This window comes from Mobula birostris, chromosome 4, assembly GCF_030028105.1.
Source record: "Mobula birostris isolate sMobBir1 chromosome 4, sMobBir1.hap1, whole genome shotgun sequence".
In the NCBI taxonomy this organism is placed as follows: domain Eukaryota; kingdom Metazoa; phylum Chordata; class Chondrichthyes; order Myliobatiformes; family Myliobatidae; genus Mobula; species Mobula birostris.
This window is the reverse complement of record NC_092373.1, coordinates 115,933,484-115,951,860: the sequence shown is the minus strand read 5'-3', so window position 1 is coordinate 115,951,860 and position 18,377 is coordinate 115,933,484. Positions and strand designations below refer to the sequence as shown.

At 45.0% G+C, this 18,377-nt stretch overlaps 1 protein-coding gene across 3 annotated transcripts in view; it reads right to left on the bottom strand.

The window, feature by feature from the left end:
- The window catches only part of acox3 (acyl-CoA oxidase 3, pristanoyl), a 167,058-nt gene extending 148,883 nt beyond the window's left edge, over positions 1-18,175 (bottom strand). For 2 of the 3 annotated variants that reach the window (XM_072255944.1, XM_072255946.1), the window contains exon 1: positions 18,124-18,175. The gene's annotated coding sequence lies outside the window, so the exon portion shown is untranslated. Of the gene's footprint in view, positions 1-9,816; positions 9,864-18,123 lie in introns of those variants that run through there. The other variant, XM_072255945.1, reaches the window with a different exon arrangement.
- Between the last annotated feature and the right edge of the window lie 202 nt (positions 18,176-18,377).

Sequence of the window (18,377 nt, the reverse complement as noted above, 5' to 3'; positions counted from 1 at the left end):
CCCCGCCAACAGTATCCAGGACGGTAAACTTATTATTCAGGGGAATGGCTACAGATCACACTCCACAGATCATCAAGGTTTATGGCAGATTACAGCAGTTCCTGTGAACGGTTCTTAACCTGAATATTTCGCAGGTTCTCCAAAACGGTTTTTGTATGTGCGGGCTGAATGTAAGTCAGGTGTCAGTAAGCTCTGGATGACATGTACAACCTTGCTTTCTGCAGGCTTACAGAACATTTATTCCTCTAAAAAGTATAGCTATGAATCAGTGTTATGGTTTGAAGGTCTCTAAATATATTCCAGCTAATTGCTCGGGTTTAATGAAGATTCCAGTGTCGGCCAGCATAGAGTAAATTTTCTTCAGTTTATCTGTGTTGACTTAAGTGTGTTAGGGCTCTGGCTTCAGAATTAGCTGCTAATTAATCTAAGTGTAAAATTAAAGCCTAATTTTATGCAGGTCAATCTGAGCCCAATTACATATGTTTTCCATGCCTGACCCAATTATCATTATAAATACAATAATTTCAAATGTTAATCACATACTGCAATGCCAAGGGAAAAGAAGAACTCAGCCAGACTGACACAGTGCAATGCCTGACTCATTGAAATGCAAATGCTTTATCAGCATATTCATTTGATCTGACCAAAATCAAACCCACTCAGTGTCAGGTCCCGTCAGCTTTTAACCGAAGTTGTAGATCTACTTCTCCAAATTAGATTAAGAGTCACACAGTAATCCAATTTGCTATTAAACTGTTTACTTCAAATAATGTTCCAGTTATGCAGGCTTAATATCTTTCCAAAATTACTCAACCTATAGATAGCATGAATTTTACACATACACACCCTGACTGAAAGATAAAACTAGTAATGAAAAACAGGAATCCAAGGCTGTCTGCCAAGAACTTTGAACACCATTTTCAGAATCTGCCTTTCTCCTATTTTTCTTGGGTCTCCCAAAAACATGTTGCAAACAATTCACCAGAATTTAACTAATCACACTAGAAGATAGTAGAATCAGTAAGATTTCTTAGATTTCTTGGTCTTGATAGAATATTAATGATCTTGGGAATGTCCAAACATGAAATCACATATTGTCATGTAAATGTGCAAATTTGGTGTCTCAACCTCTTTAAATTTCCATTCATTATATTTGACCACCAGTGATAAAACCTGATTCCTAAGGTTGTCAGCAGTAGTGTATGGGAGCATTCAAATGGTTGGAGATTCGAATTCTACTTCGTAAGAGACTGGGCACAAAACGAGGTGCTGCCTACTGCTCCCTCAAGTGGTTGCTTTCATTATATTTTCAAAAGATACTCAATTTCACTGAGAACATGTCATTAAAGCTCATGGTATGTTAACTGAGAGTGGCGTAGAGAATGTTGGTGGAGAAGACGAGTGTTGAGCTCTGGGGAAGAGCGTAGGTTGAGCTGAATGATTTAAGACAAGCCTGCATTGAACTGTGAAGCTGATTCTATATCTCTGAAGATTTAGAGAGGGAAGTAACAGCATATTTAGATTTATTAATGTCAGCCCAGTACCTTGTCGTTAGACTTTGTTCAGTAGGTTTTCAGCAAGACCTACTGAAAGCAGTTATGTACTGTTGAAGGCTTTGGAGATATTCCACAGGAAGGAAAGTTGGGGCACGATATTAAACCTTCGAAAGGGACAGCCAAAATGTGGAAAAATGCAGGGAGAGGAATGGGAGTCAGCTAGAAAACAAAAAGAGAGAGAATGCAGAGGCACAAAGATAGATGCTCTCTCTCAAGAATAAACGGAAGCAGAGATTATGCAGCTGAGTTCATGCTATATGATAAAGCATCAAGAACAATAGATTATTGTGAAAACTGTATTTGTTGATTGGAGTTTTTAGCCATCCGAATGTTTGCGTCTACAGGTATTATCAGAAGAAATTTTTATTTGAGCACAACAGCCATTGGAGAGCACGGACCATGAAGTGAAGGTGTTGGTGACGCTGGGTTGATGAGCAAGGTTCATATACAGGCAACTCAATACTGGGACCAATACAAAAGTAACACTGGCAGAGGTGAGGCAGCTGACCAGTGTGCAACTAGAGAGTTATTTTCTGACAAATTTGTTATCAGTAAAGATTAGGCATGGCAGAGCACCTCAGCCAAGTAAAATGTGCATCCTGTGCCATGTGAAAAATTGTGGACAACTGCGCATATAAGAAGTACCTCTAACTGCCACAATTTGAACTCTTGAGTTTCGGAGCAGGAGCAGCAGTGTGAAACACTGCAGCAGATCCGCAAGGATGGGAATTTTGTGGATTATACCTTTCGGAGATGGTCAGACTAAAGTTTGAGACTGTGCGGAGAGAAATGGAATAGATGATTGCCAGGCACACTAGGAGCACAGGCGAGTAGTCCAGGTGGCTTCTCAGTACATCTTGCTAAGAGATTATTCCTTATGGGTATAGGTGAAGGTGAAGTGCAGCAAAACTAGAAGCGTGACATCATAAATGGTTCAAATGCACAGGAGAGAAGGAAGAAGGAGAGAACAATCACAAACACAAGACAGTCTGCAGACGCTGGAAATCCAGAGCAACGCACACAAAATGCCAGGACTCAGCAGGTCAGGCAGCATCTACGGAAAAGAGTAAATAGTTGACATTTCAGACAGAGACCCTTCTTCAGAACTGAGAAGGAAGGGGGAAGATGCCAGAATAAAAAGGTGGGGGGGATGGTAGGAGGCTAGCTAGAAGGAGACAGGTGAAGCCACATTGGAGTGAAAGATAAAGGGCTGGAGAAGTAGAAATCTGATGGGGGAGGTGAATAAACGACAGGAGAATGGGAAGGAGGAGGGGAACCGGGGGAAGTAGTGGGCAGGTGAGAAGAGGGAACCAGTCAGAGAGGGGAAGGGAATTTTTTTTTAAACCAGAAGGAGAATTTGATATTCATGTCATCAGGTTGGAGAGAACAATTGCATAAGGATATCAGTTAGACCATAAGATGTAGGAGCAGAATTAGGCCATTCAGCCCATCGAGTCTGCTCCGCCATTCCATCATGGCTGATTTATTATCCCTCTCAACCCCATTCTGCTGACATCTCTCCATAACCTGTGACACCTCACCATCAAACTCCACTTTAGGCTACCCTCTGTCAGGAGGGTAGACTGACATCTGTGGCCATAGGGACAACTCAGTGATGATACAGTGACTCTATGCAAACAATTCCTTCCCTCCCACAGATGCTGCTTGCCCCACAGATTTCATCCAGCAGATTGTTTGTTGTTGCAAGTTTCAGCATCTGCAGCCTTTCGTGTCTCGAATGTTAAGTTACAGTTCAGTATGATACCATTGACCGAGGTAGAAGGAGAACTGAGAGGCTCGGAGCTGGACAGAAGGCAGGAGATTTAAAAAGGATGGAACCAAAAACTTAGGGAATCTTAAATGGGCAGAAACAAGGCTTGGACAGCGCGTGGGAGGAGTAGGAAAAGAGGGTTGAAGAGTTTGAGAGGAATTGGAACAGAGACCTGGTAAGTTCAAAAACAGCTAGAACTGAGGCCCAGGGAGAATTTAATCAAAGTGGAAAAAATGGCACAGGGACTGAAAATGTCCAATGAGTGTGTGGGGAATACTTTGAGTAAGGTAAGCCCCAAGTGTAAATAGTGGCCTTTAATTTAATCCCAAGTAATTAAAGGGCAAATCACAGCAGGACAGCTCATACCCATGTGCTAATCCTCCCGTCAGGGGCAATTCCAACACGTGCAGGAAATGTATCAGTTACACCTACTGGGTAAATGCATCACAGAGCAGGAACTGTCGGTGGATTCACTGCGGTGCATCCATGGTGCTGAAATGTTTGTGAATAGCCTAGTTAAAGATGTCATGTCAACACAGATTATGAGTGTACAGGCAGGAAAGGAGAAGGTGACTGAATTGTAGTGCAGGAACTCACGGTTGTCGTCTCCTCTCCGAACGATATACTGCTTTGGATATTGGGATTAACGGCTTTCCGGGGAAGGCAGCAGTACCAGGTTCACAGGAAGATCTGCTGCTCAGGAAAGGGGGTGGGGAGGGGGAGTCAAAAGAATGCCAGGGATGCTGAAATAATTTATAAGGGCAAGCAGACAGTTCTTTCCGTGACCAGGTAACATGACTTCCGAAGGGTCAAGAGGATGCGTTTGCATGGCTGCAGCACACTGCGGAGAAGGAGGGTGAAGAGCCAGCTAGTCATACAGTCAGAACAACAGAGCACAGAAAAAGGATCTTCAACCCAACTGATCCACGCCAACCAATGTGCCCAACTAAACTAATCCCATTTGCCCCTGTTCCCTGTTTGGCCTTTATTCCTCTGTCTAATCCTTTCCTATCCATGTAACTTGTCCAAGTGTGTTTTAAACTATTGTGAAGTAAATCAGTACCAACTAAATACAGTAGATAAATACATTGGATGGCATCCATTACATGGCTAAAAGAGGGATTCATATTACTGGGACATAGACAGATGCAGCGCCAGTACAAACTGGATGTGGTGACCCTAGGCAAGAATGAGACTGATGTCCTTGACGAAGTGCTAGTGTTTTTGGGGGGATAAAACTAAAATGGACAAGCAGGGGAACCTATGCAGGGAGACAGAAACAACAAGTGGAGAAGCAGAAGTGAAAGGCAGAGAAATCCAAGGCAAAACTGATTTACACTGCAAAATAATGCTTAGGGTTCGAAGAATAATGAAAGGCAAAGGTAAAGATTTCACATCTCAATGGGTAGAGCATTTTCAATAAGAAGGATGAATTAATTACGTAAATAGAATGCCATAGAACACAGAACAGTACAGCACAAGAACAGGTCCTTCCTCTCATGATGTTGTACCAAACTAATCAGTGACAGGATCCAATGCATTGGATCGCAAGAGGCTGCAAAGCATTGAAGATCCACCACAGCTCCATCAAGGAAGGGCTCAACCCTCCCCATCTTCAAGAGGTGGTGCCTCAAGAAGGTGGCAGGCTTAATTAGAGATCTTTCACCATTTGGGACACGTCTCTTTGTATTACCACCATCAGGTGGGAGGTACAAGAGCCTGAAGACCCACACTCACCTACTACTTTCCCTCTGCTGTCAGATTTCTGAATTGTCAATGAACCCATTAGCACTACCTTGTTCTTTGTCTTTTGAACTATATACTTACTGTAGCTCCCCCCTGCCACCCTCAGGGTCGCTCGGCTCGCTGTCGTCTGGGGAAACAGCCTCGGCCCCGGCAAACTGGGTAATTCGTTTGTGTGGATGCTGTGTGAGGTACCCCACCCCACCCAAATAACAGCCAATACACCAGATGCAATTAAATGATTTACAGTTTATAGATATTACTGGAACTATATAATTAAGAGAGAATAAAATATAAAAGGAAAATAAAAGGCGCCACACTTATCAAAGTTCAATCTCTTAGTGCACAAAAACAGTTGGAGCCCAAGGACCTTCTTCTTCACCCTGCGACCCCCTCGGACCACCTCGACCGGCCGCCTGGGACCAACAACGGTGGTCGACCAGACGCTCCACACGAGTCCGTCTCCGTCTCCTCGCCGAATGCCCTCCTCGGGGTCCAACCCCGTTAGCGGACTCACAGCACATCGTCCATCCTCTGTCTCGCTCTCCCGCCTTCTGCCCCAAAACCCCGCGTATACAGTATCTTCAAATACACCAAAACCTTAACAACTATCCCAATTGGTTAATAGCACTCTCTTATCACACTCTAAAGAAAAACAAGCTGCTAGCGCAAACTTTCTCAGCGTTTAACACAACAAAGCCGCATTCCCCAGATTAACATAACAAAGACGCCATTTTAATCAGCCTCCACAGTAATATAAAAGTCGAAACCCCCTTACACTATTTTGTAACTTATAGTAATTTTCATGTCTTGCATTGTATTGCAGTTGCTAAACAATAAATTCCATGACACTTGTCAGTGACAATGAACCTGATTCTGATTATGGATTTGGACCCCGAGATCCCTCCGCACATCAACACTGTTAAGCGCTTTGCCATTGACAGGGTATTGTCCCTTCATGTTTCATCACGCCAAATACCACACTTACTGAGTATGCCCACAAGAAAATGAATCTCAGGGTTGTAGCTGGTGACAAATATGTACTTTGATAATAAATTTACTTTGAACATTGAACTTGGAACAACCTACGAACTCACTTTCAAGAACTCTACAACTCATGTTCTTGGTAAAATTTATTTATTTGTTTTGTATTTGCACAGTTGTTTGTCAGTCTTGGTTTGTGTATAGTTTTCCAATGATTCTGTTGTTTTCTTTTGTTCTATCATAAATGCCTGCAAGAAAACAAATCTCAGCGTTGTGCATGGTGACATACAGTGCTTATAAAAAGTATTCCTCCCCATCTGGAAGTTTCCATGTTTTTTTGTTTTACAACATTGAATCACAGTGGATTTAACCTGGTTTTTTATGACACCAATCAACAGAAAAAGACTCTTTTGTGTCAAAGTGAAAACAAATCTCTGCAAAGTGATCTAAATTAATTACAAATATAAAGCACAACATGAATAATTGTATAAGTATTCACCCCCTTTAATATGACGCACCAAATCATCACTGGTGCAGCTAATTGGTTTTATAAGTTACATAATTAGTTAAGTGAAGATCACAGTGTGCAGTCAAGGTGTTTCAATTCATTGTAGTAAAAATACACCTGTATCTGGAAGGTTCAACTGCTGGTGAGTCAGAACCCTGGCAAAAACTGAACTGTGAAGACTCCAAGCAACTCTGTGAAAAGGTTATTGAAAAGTCAGGAGATGGATACAAGAAAATTTCCAAGTCACTGAATATCCCTTGGAGTACAGTTAAGTCAATCATCAAGAAATGGAAAGAATGTGGCACAGCTGTAAGTCTGCCTTGAGCAGGCCGTCCTCAAAAACTGAGTGACTGTGCAAGAAGGGGACTGGTGAGGGAGGCCACTAAGATCTGTGACAACTCTGGAGGAGTTCCAAGCTTCAGTGGCTGAGATGAGAGAGACATCAACTGTTGCCCAGTTGCTTCACCAGTCGCAGCTTTCTGGGACAGTGGCAAACAGAAACCCACTGTTAGAAAAAAAAACTCACATGAAATCTCAGCTAGAGTTTGCCAGAAGGCATGTGGGAGACTCTGAAGTCAGCTGGAAGGTTCTATAAACCAAAATTGAGCTCTTTGGCCATCAGACTAAGCATAAGCTAAACATTGCACATCATCAAAAACGCACCATCCCTACTGTGAAGCATGGCTACATCATGCTGTGGGGATGCTTCACTACAGCAGACCCTAGAAGGCTCGTGAAGGCAGAGGCTAAAATGAATGCAGCAAAATACAGGGAAATCCTGGAGGGAAACCTGATGTAGTCTGCAAGAGAACTGCGACTTGGGAGAAGATTTCTTTTCCAGAAAGACAATGACCCCAAGCATAAAGCCAAAGCCACACAGCAAGGCTTAAAAACAACAAAGTTAATGACCTGCAGTGGCCAAGTCAGAGTCCAGACCTCAACCTAACTGAGAATTTGTGGCTGTACTTCAAAAGGGCTGTTCACTCACAATTCCCATGCAATCTGACAGAGCTTGAGCAGTTTTGTAAAGAAGAATGGGGAAAAATTGCAAAGCCTCTCGGGACCTATCCACACAGACTCAAGGCTGTAATTGCTGCCCAAGGTGCATCTGCAAAATACTGACTTGAAGGGGGTGAGCGATTATGCAATCAATTATTTTTGTGTTTAATATTTGTAACCAATTTAGACCAAAGTGTAGAAATTTGTTTTCACTTTGACACACAAGTCTTGTCTATTGATCAGTGTCAAAAAAGCCAAGTTAAATCCACTGTGGTTCAATGTTGTAAAGCAATAAAAGATGAAAGCTTCCCAGGGGGGAGGGGTGTGAATACTTTTCAATAAGCACTGTATACATACTTTGAGAATAAATATGCCTTGAATTTTGAACATTAAATGGTTCCCTAGCATGTTAAGATGGACCTTACCTCACAATCTACTTCATTAAGAACTTGTGCCTTATTGTTCACCTGTACTTTCTCTGTAGTTGTTACACTTCATTCTGCATTACTTTACCTTGTTCTGTCTCAATGCACTGTGTAACGATTTGATCTGTATGCCTTCCATTTTGCTATCTAAGAGTTTCTTAAATGCTCCTTTGTACCTTTACAATCTAACCCTGGCAGGGTGTTGCACACACCCATCAATCTCTATGTAAAAAGCTTACCTCTGACATCTGCCCAATACTTTACTCCAACCCCCTTGTATTAGCTAATTCTGCCCTGGGAAAACATCTCTGGCTAGCCACTCTGTCTGTGCCTCTCACCAAGTCGCCTCTCACCAAGTCACCTCTCATCCTCCTTCACTCCTAGCTTGCTCACCTAGTTTCATAAGGTACGCCCTCTAGTCTGGACAGCATCCTGGTAAATCTCCTCTGCATCCTCTCTAAAGCTTCCATATCCTTCCTCTGAAGAGGTGATCAGAAGTGAACACAATACTCCAAGCGTGGACTAACCAGGATTTTATAGAGCCACAACATTACCTTGCAACTCTGGAACTCTATACATACCAGCTGTGTGGTGAAAAGGCATAACAGTGCCTCTTCCACTTCAGACGGTTGAAGAAGTGTGGTATGGGCCCCCAAATCGTAGGAACTTTCTACAGGGGCACAATTGCTACATCACTGCCTGCTTTGGGAACTGTACTTCCCTCCATCACAGGACTCTGCAGAGAGTGGTGCGGACAGCCCAGCGCATCTGTAGATGCGAACTTCCCACTATTCAGGACATTAACAGAGACAGTTTCATAAAGAGGGCCCAAAGGATCCCTGAGGACCAGAGTCACCCCAACCATAAACTGTTCCAGCTGCTACCATCCGGGAAATGGTACTGCAGCATAAAAGCCAGGTCCAACAGGCTCCATGACAGCTTCTTCCACCAGGCCATCAAACTGATTAATTCATGCTGTCACAACTGTATTTCTATGTTATATTAACTGTCCTGTTGTAATACTATTCATTATAAACTGCACATTTAGACAGAGACATAACGTAAAGATTTTTACTCCTCATGTATATGAAGGTTGTAAGTAATAAAGTCAATTCAACTCGATCCCTTGAATAATGTGGGTCAACACACACCATACACCTTTTATCAACATGCGTGGTACTTTTGAAGGAGCTAAGGAGGTCAACCCCAAGATCCCTCTGTTCCTGCACACTACGAATCCTGCCATTAGCCTTGTACTCTACCTTCAAGTTCCAAAATGAATCACCTCACGCTTTTCCGCATTGAACTCCTCCCGTCATTTCTCAGTCCAGCTCTGCATCCTGTCAACATCCCATTGCAGCCTATAACAACCCTCCACACTATCCACAACTCCATCGACCTTCCTGTCACCCACCCTTCCATGTTCTCATCCAGTCACTTATAAAAGGGCAGGAGTCCCAGAACAGATCCCAATGGAACACCACAAGTCACCAGTCTCCAGGCAAAATACTCCCCATCTCCTACCAGCTTCTGCCTCCTACGAGCAAGTCAATTTGATACCTAGACAGGGCTCCCTGAATCCCATGTCTCCTGACTTTCTGAATTCCCCTACTGTGGCTTATTCAAATCCATATGCACAACAACAAATCAGTTGCAGTACCAGAGGAAACAACACACTGGACCACTGTTACACTGACTACTGTGCTATTCCCAGCTCGCACATCAGTGTCTGATCACCTGGCTGCATTTCTACTCCCTGAGTATAGGCAGAGACAGCACCAGTAGTGAGGACCAAGAAGGTATGGACAAAGAAAGCACAGGAGCACTTACAGGACTGCGTTGAATCAGTGGACTGGACTGTAATCAGGGATTCATCTTAGAATCTGGAAGAGCATACTGCAGTTGTTACCAACTTTATTAAAACCTGTGTGGATGAGTGTGTGCCTACGGACACTTGCTGTACATTCCCAAACCAAAAGCCGTGGATGAACCTGGAGGTTCGCCGTCTGCTGAGGGCTATATCTGTAGCATTTAAGTCTGGCGACTCAGGCCTGTGAAGGAAAACCAGGTGTGACTTGTGGAGGGCTATTTCAAGAGTGAAGAAATAATTCCAAGCGAGATTGGAGGCTACATTGGATGCACATCTACCCTGGCACGGTTTGTAGGACATTACTTCCTCCAAAGCGAAACCCAGTAGCATGAGTGGCAGCGATGCTTCACTACTAGATGAGCCAACTAAATGGAGGGTGTATTCAAGCCCATTTTTCAACCTCTCACTGCTACGGTTGGAAGTTTCTACCTATTTCAAAAAGGCAACAATTATCCCAGTGCCTAAGAAGAGTAGCGTGAGCTGCCTTAATCACTATCGCCCAGTAGCACTCACATCAACAGTGATGAAATGCTTTAAGAGGTTGGTCATGGCTACAATGAACTCCTGCCTCAGCAAGGACCTGGACCCACTGCAGTTTGCCTATCACAATAGGTCGATGGCAGATACAATCTCAATGGCTCTCCACACAGCCTTAGCCCACCTGGATGATACAGACACCTAGGTCAGGATGCTGTTCATTGACTATAGCTTATCTCAGCATTTAACACCGCCGTTCCCACAGTCCTGATCGATAAGCTACCAAACCTGGGCCTCTGTACCTCCTTCTGCAATTGGAGCCTTGATTTTTGAACCAGAAAACCACAATCTGTGCAGATTGGTGATATTATCTGCACTACTGATGGTCAACATTGGTGCACCTCAGGGGTGTGTGCTTAGCCCATTACTCTATACCCATGACTGTGTGGCTAAGTATAGCTCAAACACCATCTATAAATTTGCTGATGATACAAACATTGTTGGTAGAATCTCAGGTGGAGATGAGGGCATACAGGAGTGAGACATACCAGCTAGTTGAGTGGTATCACAGCAACAACCTTGCACTCAACGTCAGTAAGACAAAAGAACTAACTGTGGACTTCAGAAAGGGTAAGACAAGGGAACACAAACCAGTCCTCAGAGGGATCAGAAGTGGAGAGAGTGAGCAATTTCAAGTTCCTGGGTGTCAAGATCTCTGAGAATCTAACCTGGTCCCAACATATCGATGCAGCTATAAAGAAAGTGTAACACTCTGGGAAAGGTTTCACCGTTAATGCGATGGTTTCTCTGTAGCTGCAGTGTTTGGGTATGACTAGAGATAACGGGGGCTTTGGGATGTGCGCTGACCAATGAGGGGAGGTATTTTCCTTTCTTATGTGCCTGATAGAAGGGAATTCACGGTCTTTTGGTTCAGGAGAAGATGCCAGAACAGAGAAGTTGTAGACTGCAGGACTGAGCGGAATTGGAATGGGGTGGGGGGTTGCCAACCAGGGGAAATCAATGCAGAATGACCAGACAGGAAAACAGTGCACATTAGACTGTTTCATTAAAATGGGTCCTTTTTCTTTTTGTTTTCTTTACTAACCCTATAGTCAAATTAAGAATTATAAAGATCAATCGTTTAATTGCATATTGTGTACTGTTCATTATTTCATGGTACTGGTTTGTAACAGCAGAACACATCACACAGCATCCACCCAAACAAAATCTCTCAAGTTTGGCCAGGCCGGAAGCTGTCTCCCCCTGGATTAACACCTCTGACTGAACCTGAGGGTTACAATTGTGGGGGCTCGTCCGGGATTGAATTTGTAGGCTGCTGTGTGGTTGCCCTGAGCATTGAACTAGTGGGTTGTGTGTTTAAGTCTGTGCTAGTATGGATGCTGCCGGGGTGGAGCGGTGGTGTGCATTCACGGGGGTTACCGGTAACTAATGCATGCATGTTGAGTAGGGCAGAGGTTTGATAAAATGGTGGGCACAGAGATCCTTTTACTGCAGACTAGCGCTGATGTAACGGGAGCAGAGCAGGCTGCATACAAGTAGAGTTTCCCGTGGCTGGGGGTGGAGACTTCAAAGGCAGGGTTCTATCGTTTCTGAGGAGTGAGGAGAAGGAGTGGTTGGATTTGGAATGTCCAATTAGTTCCTGTCCCCCAGGGAAGAGTGAGAATTCTGAGTTAGTATCCACTCTTACCTCTCTGGCGAATAAATGGAAAAATACCCAGGTTCAAAGTCCCAGCTATGGTATTCCAATTCTGTGGAATAACAGCCACCCCTAAAGGGGAGGAGGAGTATGAGAGCCTCAGGTCCTGGTACCCCCTAGTCTCGTGTCTCTGGGGGAGTACGTTCCCAGCAATATGCCAAAGAACCCTCAAAAGTGAAAGACCCTATTCCTGAAGGCTTAGTGGGGACATGCTCCAGTGTATCGCTATGGACAGAGGGTATTTATGCTAGGGCCATACTTCATACCGGGTCACAGGTCACTTTGCTGTACCATTCATTTTACAATCGGTATCTGATGCATTTACCATCGACATGGGGTCTCAGTGTTGGTGATTATCCATACGACGGTTATTTGTCAGTGAAGCTGGAGTTTTCAGAGGTCAATGTGGGAGTGTCCGAGGTCCTTGATACATTAGTGCTGGTTGTCCAGACCCCACTGAGAAGGGCGGCATGTCAGTCCTGGTGGGGACCAACATTCCTCTGGTGAGGAGGCTCATGGGGGCCTGCAAGGAGAAGGCTGGCGAGAGCTTTCTGGGAACATTGTCCATGCACCTGGGGTTTCAAGCTGCTTTTGAGGAAGTGCATGGCTGCATTAGGCTGGATACCGAATTTAAATGAGGGACTGTGTGGTTCTCCCAGTCGAAGTCAATGGTGGTACAGCCCAGGGAAGTAGTGAGAGTGATGGGGTCCCCCAAATTTCCCGGAGTGCCTGAGGGTGAGGCCCTCTTAGCGGACGCTCCAGAAATCCACGAGAGGTAGTCAGGATTTCCTGCTGGGATACTGGTGAGTCCTGAACTGCAGAAGCCCTCGGTTGTATAGGCAAACAGGATGGCAGTTATTGTCAGGAACACTACGAAGAGAATGGTCACCTTCAAGCGGGGGATGCCCCTGGCGCATCTGTTCCCGGTGACGGTAATCTAATGTCCCTGTGAGACAAGCCAGGGAGAAAATATTGGAAAAGGAGGGAAAGTTGACCGCTGAGTCATTCAACTTCGGGGACTCCCCAGTTCCTGCGGGTTGATAGAGAAGATGTTGAAGCTGGAAGGTGTCTTTTCGACTGATGAGTTTGATGTGGGTTGTTCCAAGAACACTTGTCACACTATCTGGGTGACCAAGTTACCTGTTCAGAGAGAGGTCACGGCGACTGGCCCCTGCAGAGGTGGAAGGCACTCGGCAGCATTTGGGAAGTTGAAGGAAGCTGGGATCATCACTTAGTCCAAGAGCCCTTATGCATCCCCAATAGTAGTGCCAGAAAGAAGAATGGGAAGGTATGGATGTGTGTGGACTATAGGACTCTAAACAGCCACATCATCCCTGACCAGTATACTGTCTCGAGGATTGAAGACGCACTGGCCTGCGTGAGTGGTGCAAAGTGGTTCAGTGTGCTGGACTTGAGGAGTGGATATTACCAGATCCCCATGAGTGAGGCCTACAAAGAGAAGATGGCATTTATATGTCCACTGGGATTCTTCCAGTTCAAAAGGATGCCCCAGGGTATATCGGGACCCCCAGCAACCTTCCAGTGGGTCACGGATAAGACGGTGGGGGATATGAACTTGCTTGAGGTTTTGGTGTATCTGGATGACTTCATAGTGTTTGGGTCCACCTTGGAAGAGTATGAAGTGGGACTTAGCCAGGGACAGAGGGGTCGAGTTGCAGGTAAGCATGAGTGATAGGCTGGGGGAGGCCTCGCCAGGTAGACCAGAAGTATCCCCAGTAGTGTTGGAACATGAAGAGGTAGATGAGAGGGTATAGAGGACTCACAGGATCAGGACACCACCGGAATGGCTGGCCTATATAGCACCGGGGGAACAGAATGTGGCCCCTAATGCTTTGGGGAGCTATGTCACTCACTTTTACACCCGGGTTGGACTTTGTGTTTTGCAGGAAGGGCTGGCAAATTATCTCAAAGTCACGAGGACATGACTAAATTTGGTGGGGGGGAAGGGGAGAGTGTAACACCCTGGGAAAGGTTTTACTGCTAATGTAATGGTTGTTCTGTAGCAGCAGTGTTTGAGTTATGACTAGAGATAACAGGTGCTTTGGAACGTGCACTGGCCAATGAGGGGAGTGTTTTTCTTTCCTGTGTGCCTGAGAGAAGGGAATTTGCGGGTTTTTGTTCGAGAGAAGATGGAGAGGGAAGATGCCAGAACGGAGAGGTCCCAGACTGCAGAACTGAGCAGACTTGGAATGGGGTCGGTAGTCAACGACACCTGGAGGAAATCGATGGAGAAGAACCAGACGGGAAACCGTGAGCTCCAATGTGCACATTAGACACACTACACTGTTTCATTAAAATGGGCAGTTTTTCTTTACTAACCCTACAGTCAAATTAAGAACTATAAAGTTCAATTGTTTAATCACATATTGTGTACTGTTTGTTATTTTGTGGTACTGATTTGTAACAGGGGAACACATCACACAGCATCCACACAAACAAGATTTCTCAAGTTTGACTGGGCCGGCGGCTATCTTCCCTGGATTAACACAGCTAGCTGAACCTGAAGGTGACAAAGGCAAGACAGTAGCTACATTTCATTAGGAGTTTGAGGAAATTTGGTTTGTCAACTAAAATACTCAGAAAATTCTATAAATGCACCGTGGAGAGCATTCTGACAGGCTGCAGCTCTGCACAGGACCGAAAGCTATAGAAGGTTGTAAAATTAGTCAGCTCCATCTTGGGTACTAGCCTCCATAGTATCCAAAACATCTTCAAGCAGTGATGCCTCAAAAAGGCAGTGTCCATCATTAAGGACCCCCATCACCCAGGACCACTGCTACCATTAGGAAGGAGGTACAGGAAGGCACACACTCCGCGATTCAGGAACAGCTTCTTCCCCTCTTCTGTACGATTTCTAAATGGACATTGAACCCATGAGCACCACCTCACCCTTTTTATATTATTTGTCTTTTGCACTATTTTTAATGTATTATATATATATATATATATACTTATTGTAATTGATTTACTTTTTAATTTTTTTCTTTCTATATTATCATGTATTGCATTGAACTGCTGCTGCTAAGTTAACAAATTTCATGACACATGCTGGTGATAATAAACCTGATTCTGATTCCTCGCTTCCTGTAATAACTTGGGTTAAATCCAGTCCGGCCCTGGAGACTTTCCTATGGTACTGTTTTTTTTTTTAAAAAAGTTCTACCAATCCTCTTTCTTAACACCAGCATGTTCCAGTACACTGTCCTCACAAACATCAAGGTCCCTCTTACTAGTGAATATTGAAGCAAAGCATTCATGAAGTACCTCCCTCCCTTCTCCAGGCATGTTTCCTGTTCTATCCCTGGTTGGTCCTACCCTCTGGCCACCCTCCTGTTCGTCACATATGTATAGAATGCCTTGCCGTTTTTTAACCCTACTCACCAAGGCTTTTTCATGCCACCTTCTAACTCTCCTAAATCTATTCTTCAGCTCCTTCCTGGCTACCTTGCAACTCTCAAGAGTTCTATTTGATCCTTGCATCCGGAACCTTAACTGAAGTAGTTCCTTCTTTTTGACTAGATGTTCTAAAATCTGCCTCTTGATCTGTTCCTCGGTTTCTCTGTTGCTATTGAGGCATCTCAAGGATACTCCCAAATGAGTATTGCTTCCTTCCTGCTTCTCACTTCTACCCACACTGATATTTCTGTTGTTGTTGTAGATTTCCCTTCAACTCATCCCACTGACTGCAATTTTGTCCTATTATCTGCATGTCCTTCCTCCCAATCTCTCTACCACACTGCATCTGGCTGTGCACCAACTGCCCCATCCTCAACCCCATCAGTCCGGTTCCCATCCCCCTGCCAAATTAGTTCAAACCCTCCCCAGCAGCTCTAACATGCCTGCCCGCAACGATGTTAGTCATCTCAGGTTCAGGTGTAACCAGTCCTTTTTTGTACAGTTCACACCTTCCCCAGAAGAGATCCCAATGATCCGGAAATCTGAAACCCCACCCACTGCACCAATTCGTTTGTTAAGTTATCCTAGTCTTGCCCTCAGTGGCATGTGGCACAGGCAGCAATCCAGAGATTACTACTCTGGAGGTCCTGCTTTTCAACTTTCTACCCAACACACTATACTCAGGACAGCCTCCATTTTCCTATCTATGTCATTGGTACTAATATGTACCATGACTTTTGTCTGCTCAGCCTACTCCTTTAGAATACCGTGGTACTGACCTCAATGATATTCACATTGGTGTGAAAGTTTGGAAATAAAAGTTAGAGTTTACAGATATGGGATAATCCATATATGGCTGAGATGTGGAGAAATACTTTCATCGAAAAAGGGTGAAGTTGTAGGGGTACCAGAATGGAATAGGAATGGTTACTACTTGGGGGAAAAATTACAAGATTTACAGCTAATACATGTTCCTTTGAGTGATAAAGACAAGCAGAAACAATGGCCCAACCATCGATTCCAGAAGAAATTACGATACATACAGTGGTCTGTATTAGGTACACTTGTACAACTGCTCCTTACTGCAAATATCTAACCACGAGGCAGCAACTCAATGCATAAAAGCACGCAGACATGGTCAAGAGGTTCAGTTGTTGTTCAGAGCAAACAGAATGGGGAAGAAATGTGATCCAAGTGACTTTGACTGTGGAGAGATTGATTGTTGGTGCCCAATGGGGTGTTTAAGCATCTCAGAAACTGCTGATCTCCCGGGATTTTCATGCACGAGTCTCCAGAGCGTACAGGGAATGGTGCAAGAAATTATAAAAAGATTGAGTGAGCAGCAGTTCTGTGGCCAAAAGTGCTCTAATGAGAGAGGTCAGAGAATGGCCAGACTGGTTCAGGCTGGTAGGAAGGCAACAACAACTTAAAATAATCACACGTTTCAACAGTGGTGTGCAAAAGAGCATCTCTGAATGCTCAACATGTCGAACTTTGAAGAGATGGACTACAGCTCGACAGGGTTCCTCTTGTCCTCACCTACCACCCCACCAGCCTCCACGTCCAGCACATAATTCTCCGAAAATTCCATCTTCAACAGGATTGCACCACCAAGATCATCTCCCTCCCCCCCACCACCCAACACTTTGTGCTTTCCTTGCAGATCACTCCCTACAAGACTCCCTTGTCCATTCGTCCTTCCCCACGATCTCACTCCTGGCGTTTATCCTTGGAAGTACAAGTGCTACACCTCCTCCCTCACTACCATCCAGGGCCCCAAACACTTCACCTGCGAGTCTGTTGGGGTCATATACAGTGTCCGGTGCTCCCAGTGTGGCCTCCTGTATATCAGTGAGACCCAACGTAGTTTGGGAGACCGCTTCGCTGAGCACCAATGCTCCGTCCACCAGAAAATGTGGGATCTCCCAGTGGCCACCCATTTTAATTCCACTTCCCATTCCCATTTGTCCTTTCCTGGTCTCCTCCATTGTCGTGATGAGGCCACACTCGGGATGTTGGAACACCTTATATTCCGTTTGGGTAGCCTCCAACCTGATGACATGAACATCGATTTCTCTAACTGCCGGTAATGCCCCCCCACCCCCCTCACCATTCCCTGTCACCTTTTCCCTCTCTCACCTTATCACCTTGCCCGCCCATCGCCTTCCTCTGGTGCTCCACACCCCCTTTTCTTTCTTCCATAGCCTTCTGTTTTTTTTCAACAATCAACTTTCCAGCTCTTTACTTCATCCTTCCCCCTCCAGGTTTCACCTATCACCTGGTGTTTCTCTCTCCTGTCACCACCCCCCGCACTTTTAAACTCCACTCTTCGGCTTTTTTTTCCCAGTCCTGCCGAAGGGTTTCGGTCCGAAACGTCGACTGTACTTTTTCCTACAGAAGCTGCCTGGTCTGCTGAGTTCCTCCAGCCGTTTGTGTGGGTTGCTCGGATTTTCAGCATCTGCAGGTTTTCTCTTATTTACGATTCAGTCATGGCTGATATTTTTTTCCCCCATCTACCTGGTTTCATAAGTAATTCCTTCACTGCAATGATCAGTCCTCCCAGTTCTAGAGCATCAGCTCTCTCCAGGATGCTACAGAACACCGGCTGGCAGCTTGGCACTCCCCTCCGCCCTTGAGTAACCTTTTCTTTACTCACCGCACAGCACCTCACAGTGACAGCTGTAATGGCTCAGCTTCTTCCGCCCCTCAGTGTGGAGGGAACTCGGACTAGCCACCAATCAGCGTTTCCCTCAGATGTCACGTGATACTCCCACCTGCGACAGGCTGCGCCACTGTCACGTGGCTGCGCGAACAGTCTCAGTTGTAATGGCCCAATATCTTCCGCCCCGCAGCGTGCAGTAAACTCAGAGTAACCACCAATTAGCGTTTCCTCTCAATGTCACATGGCTG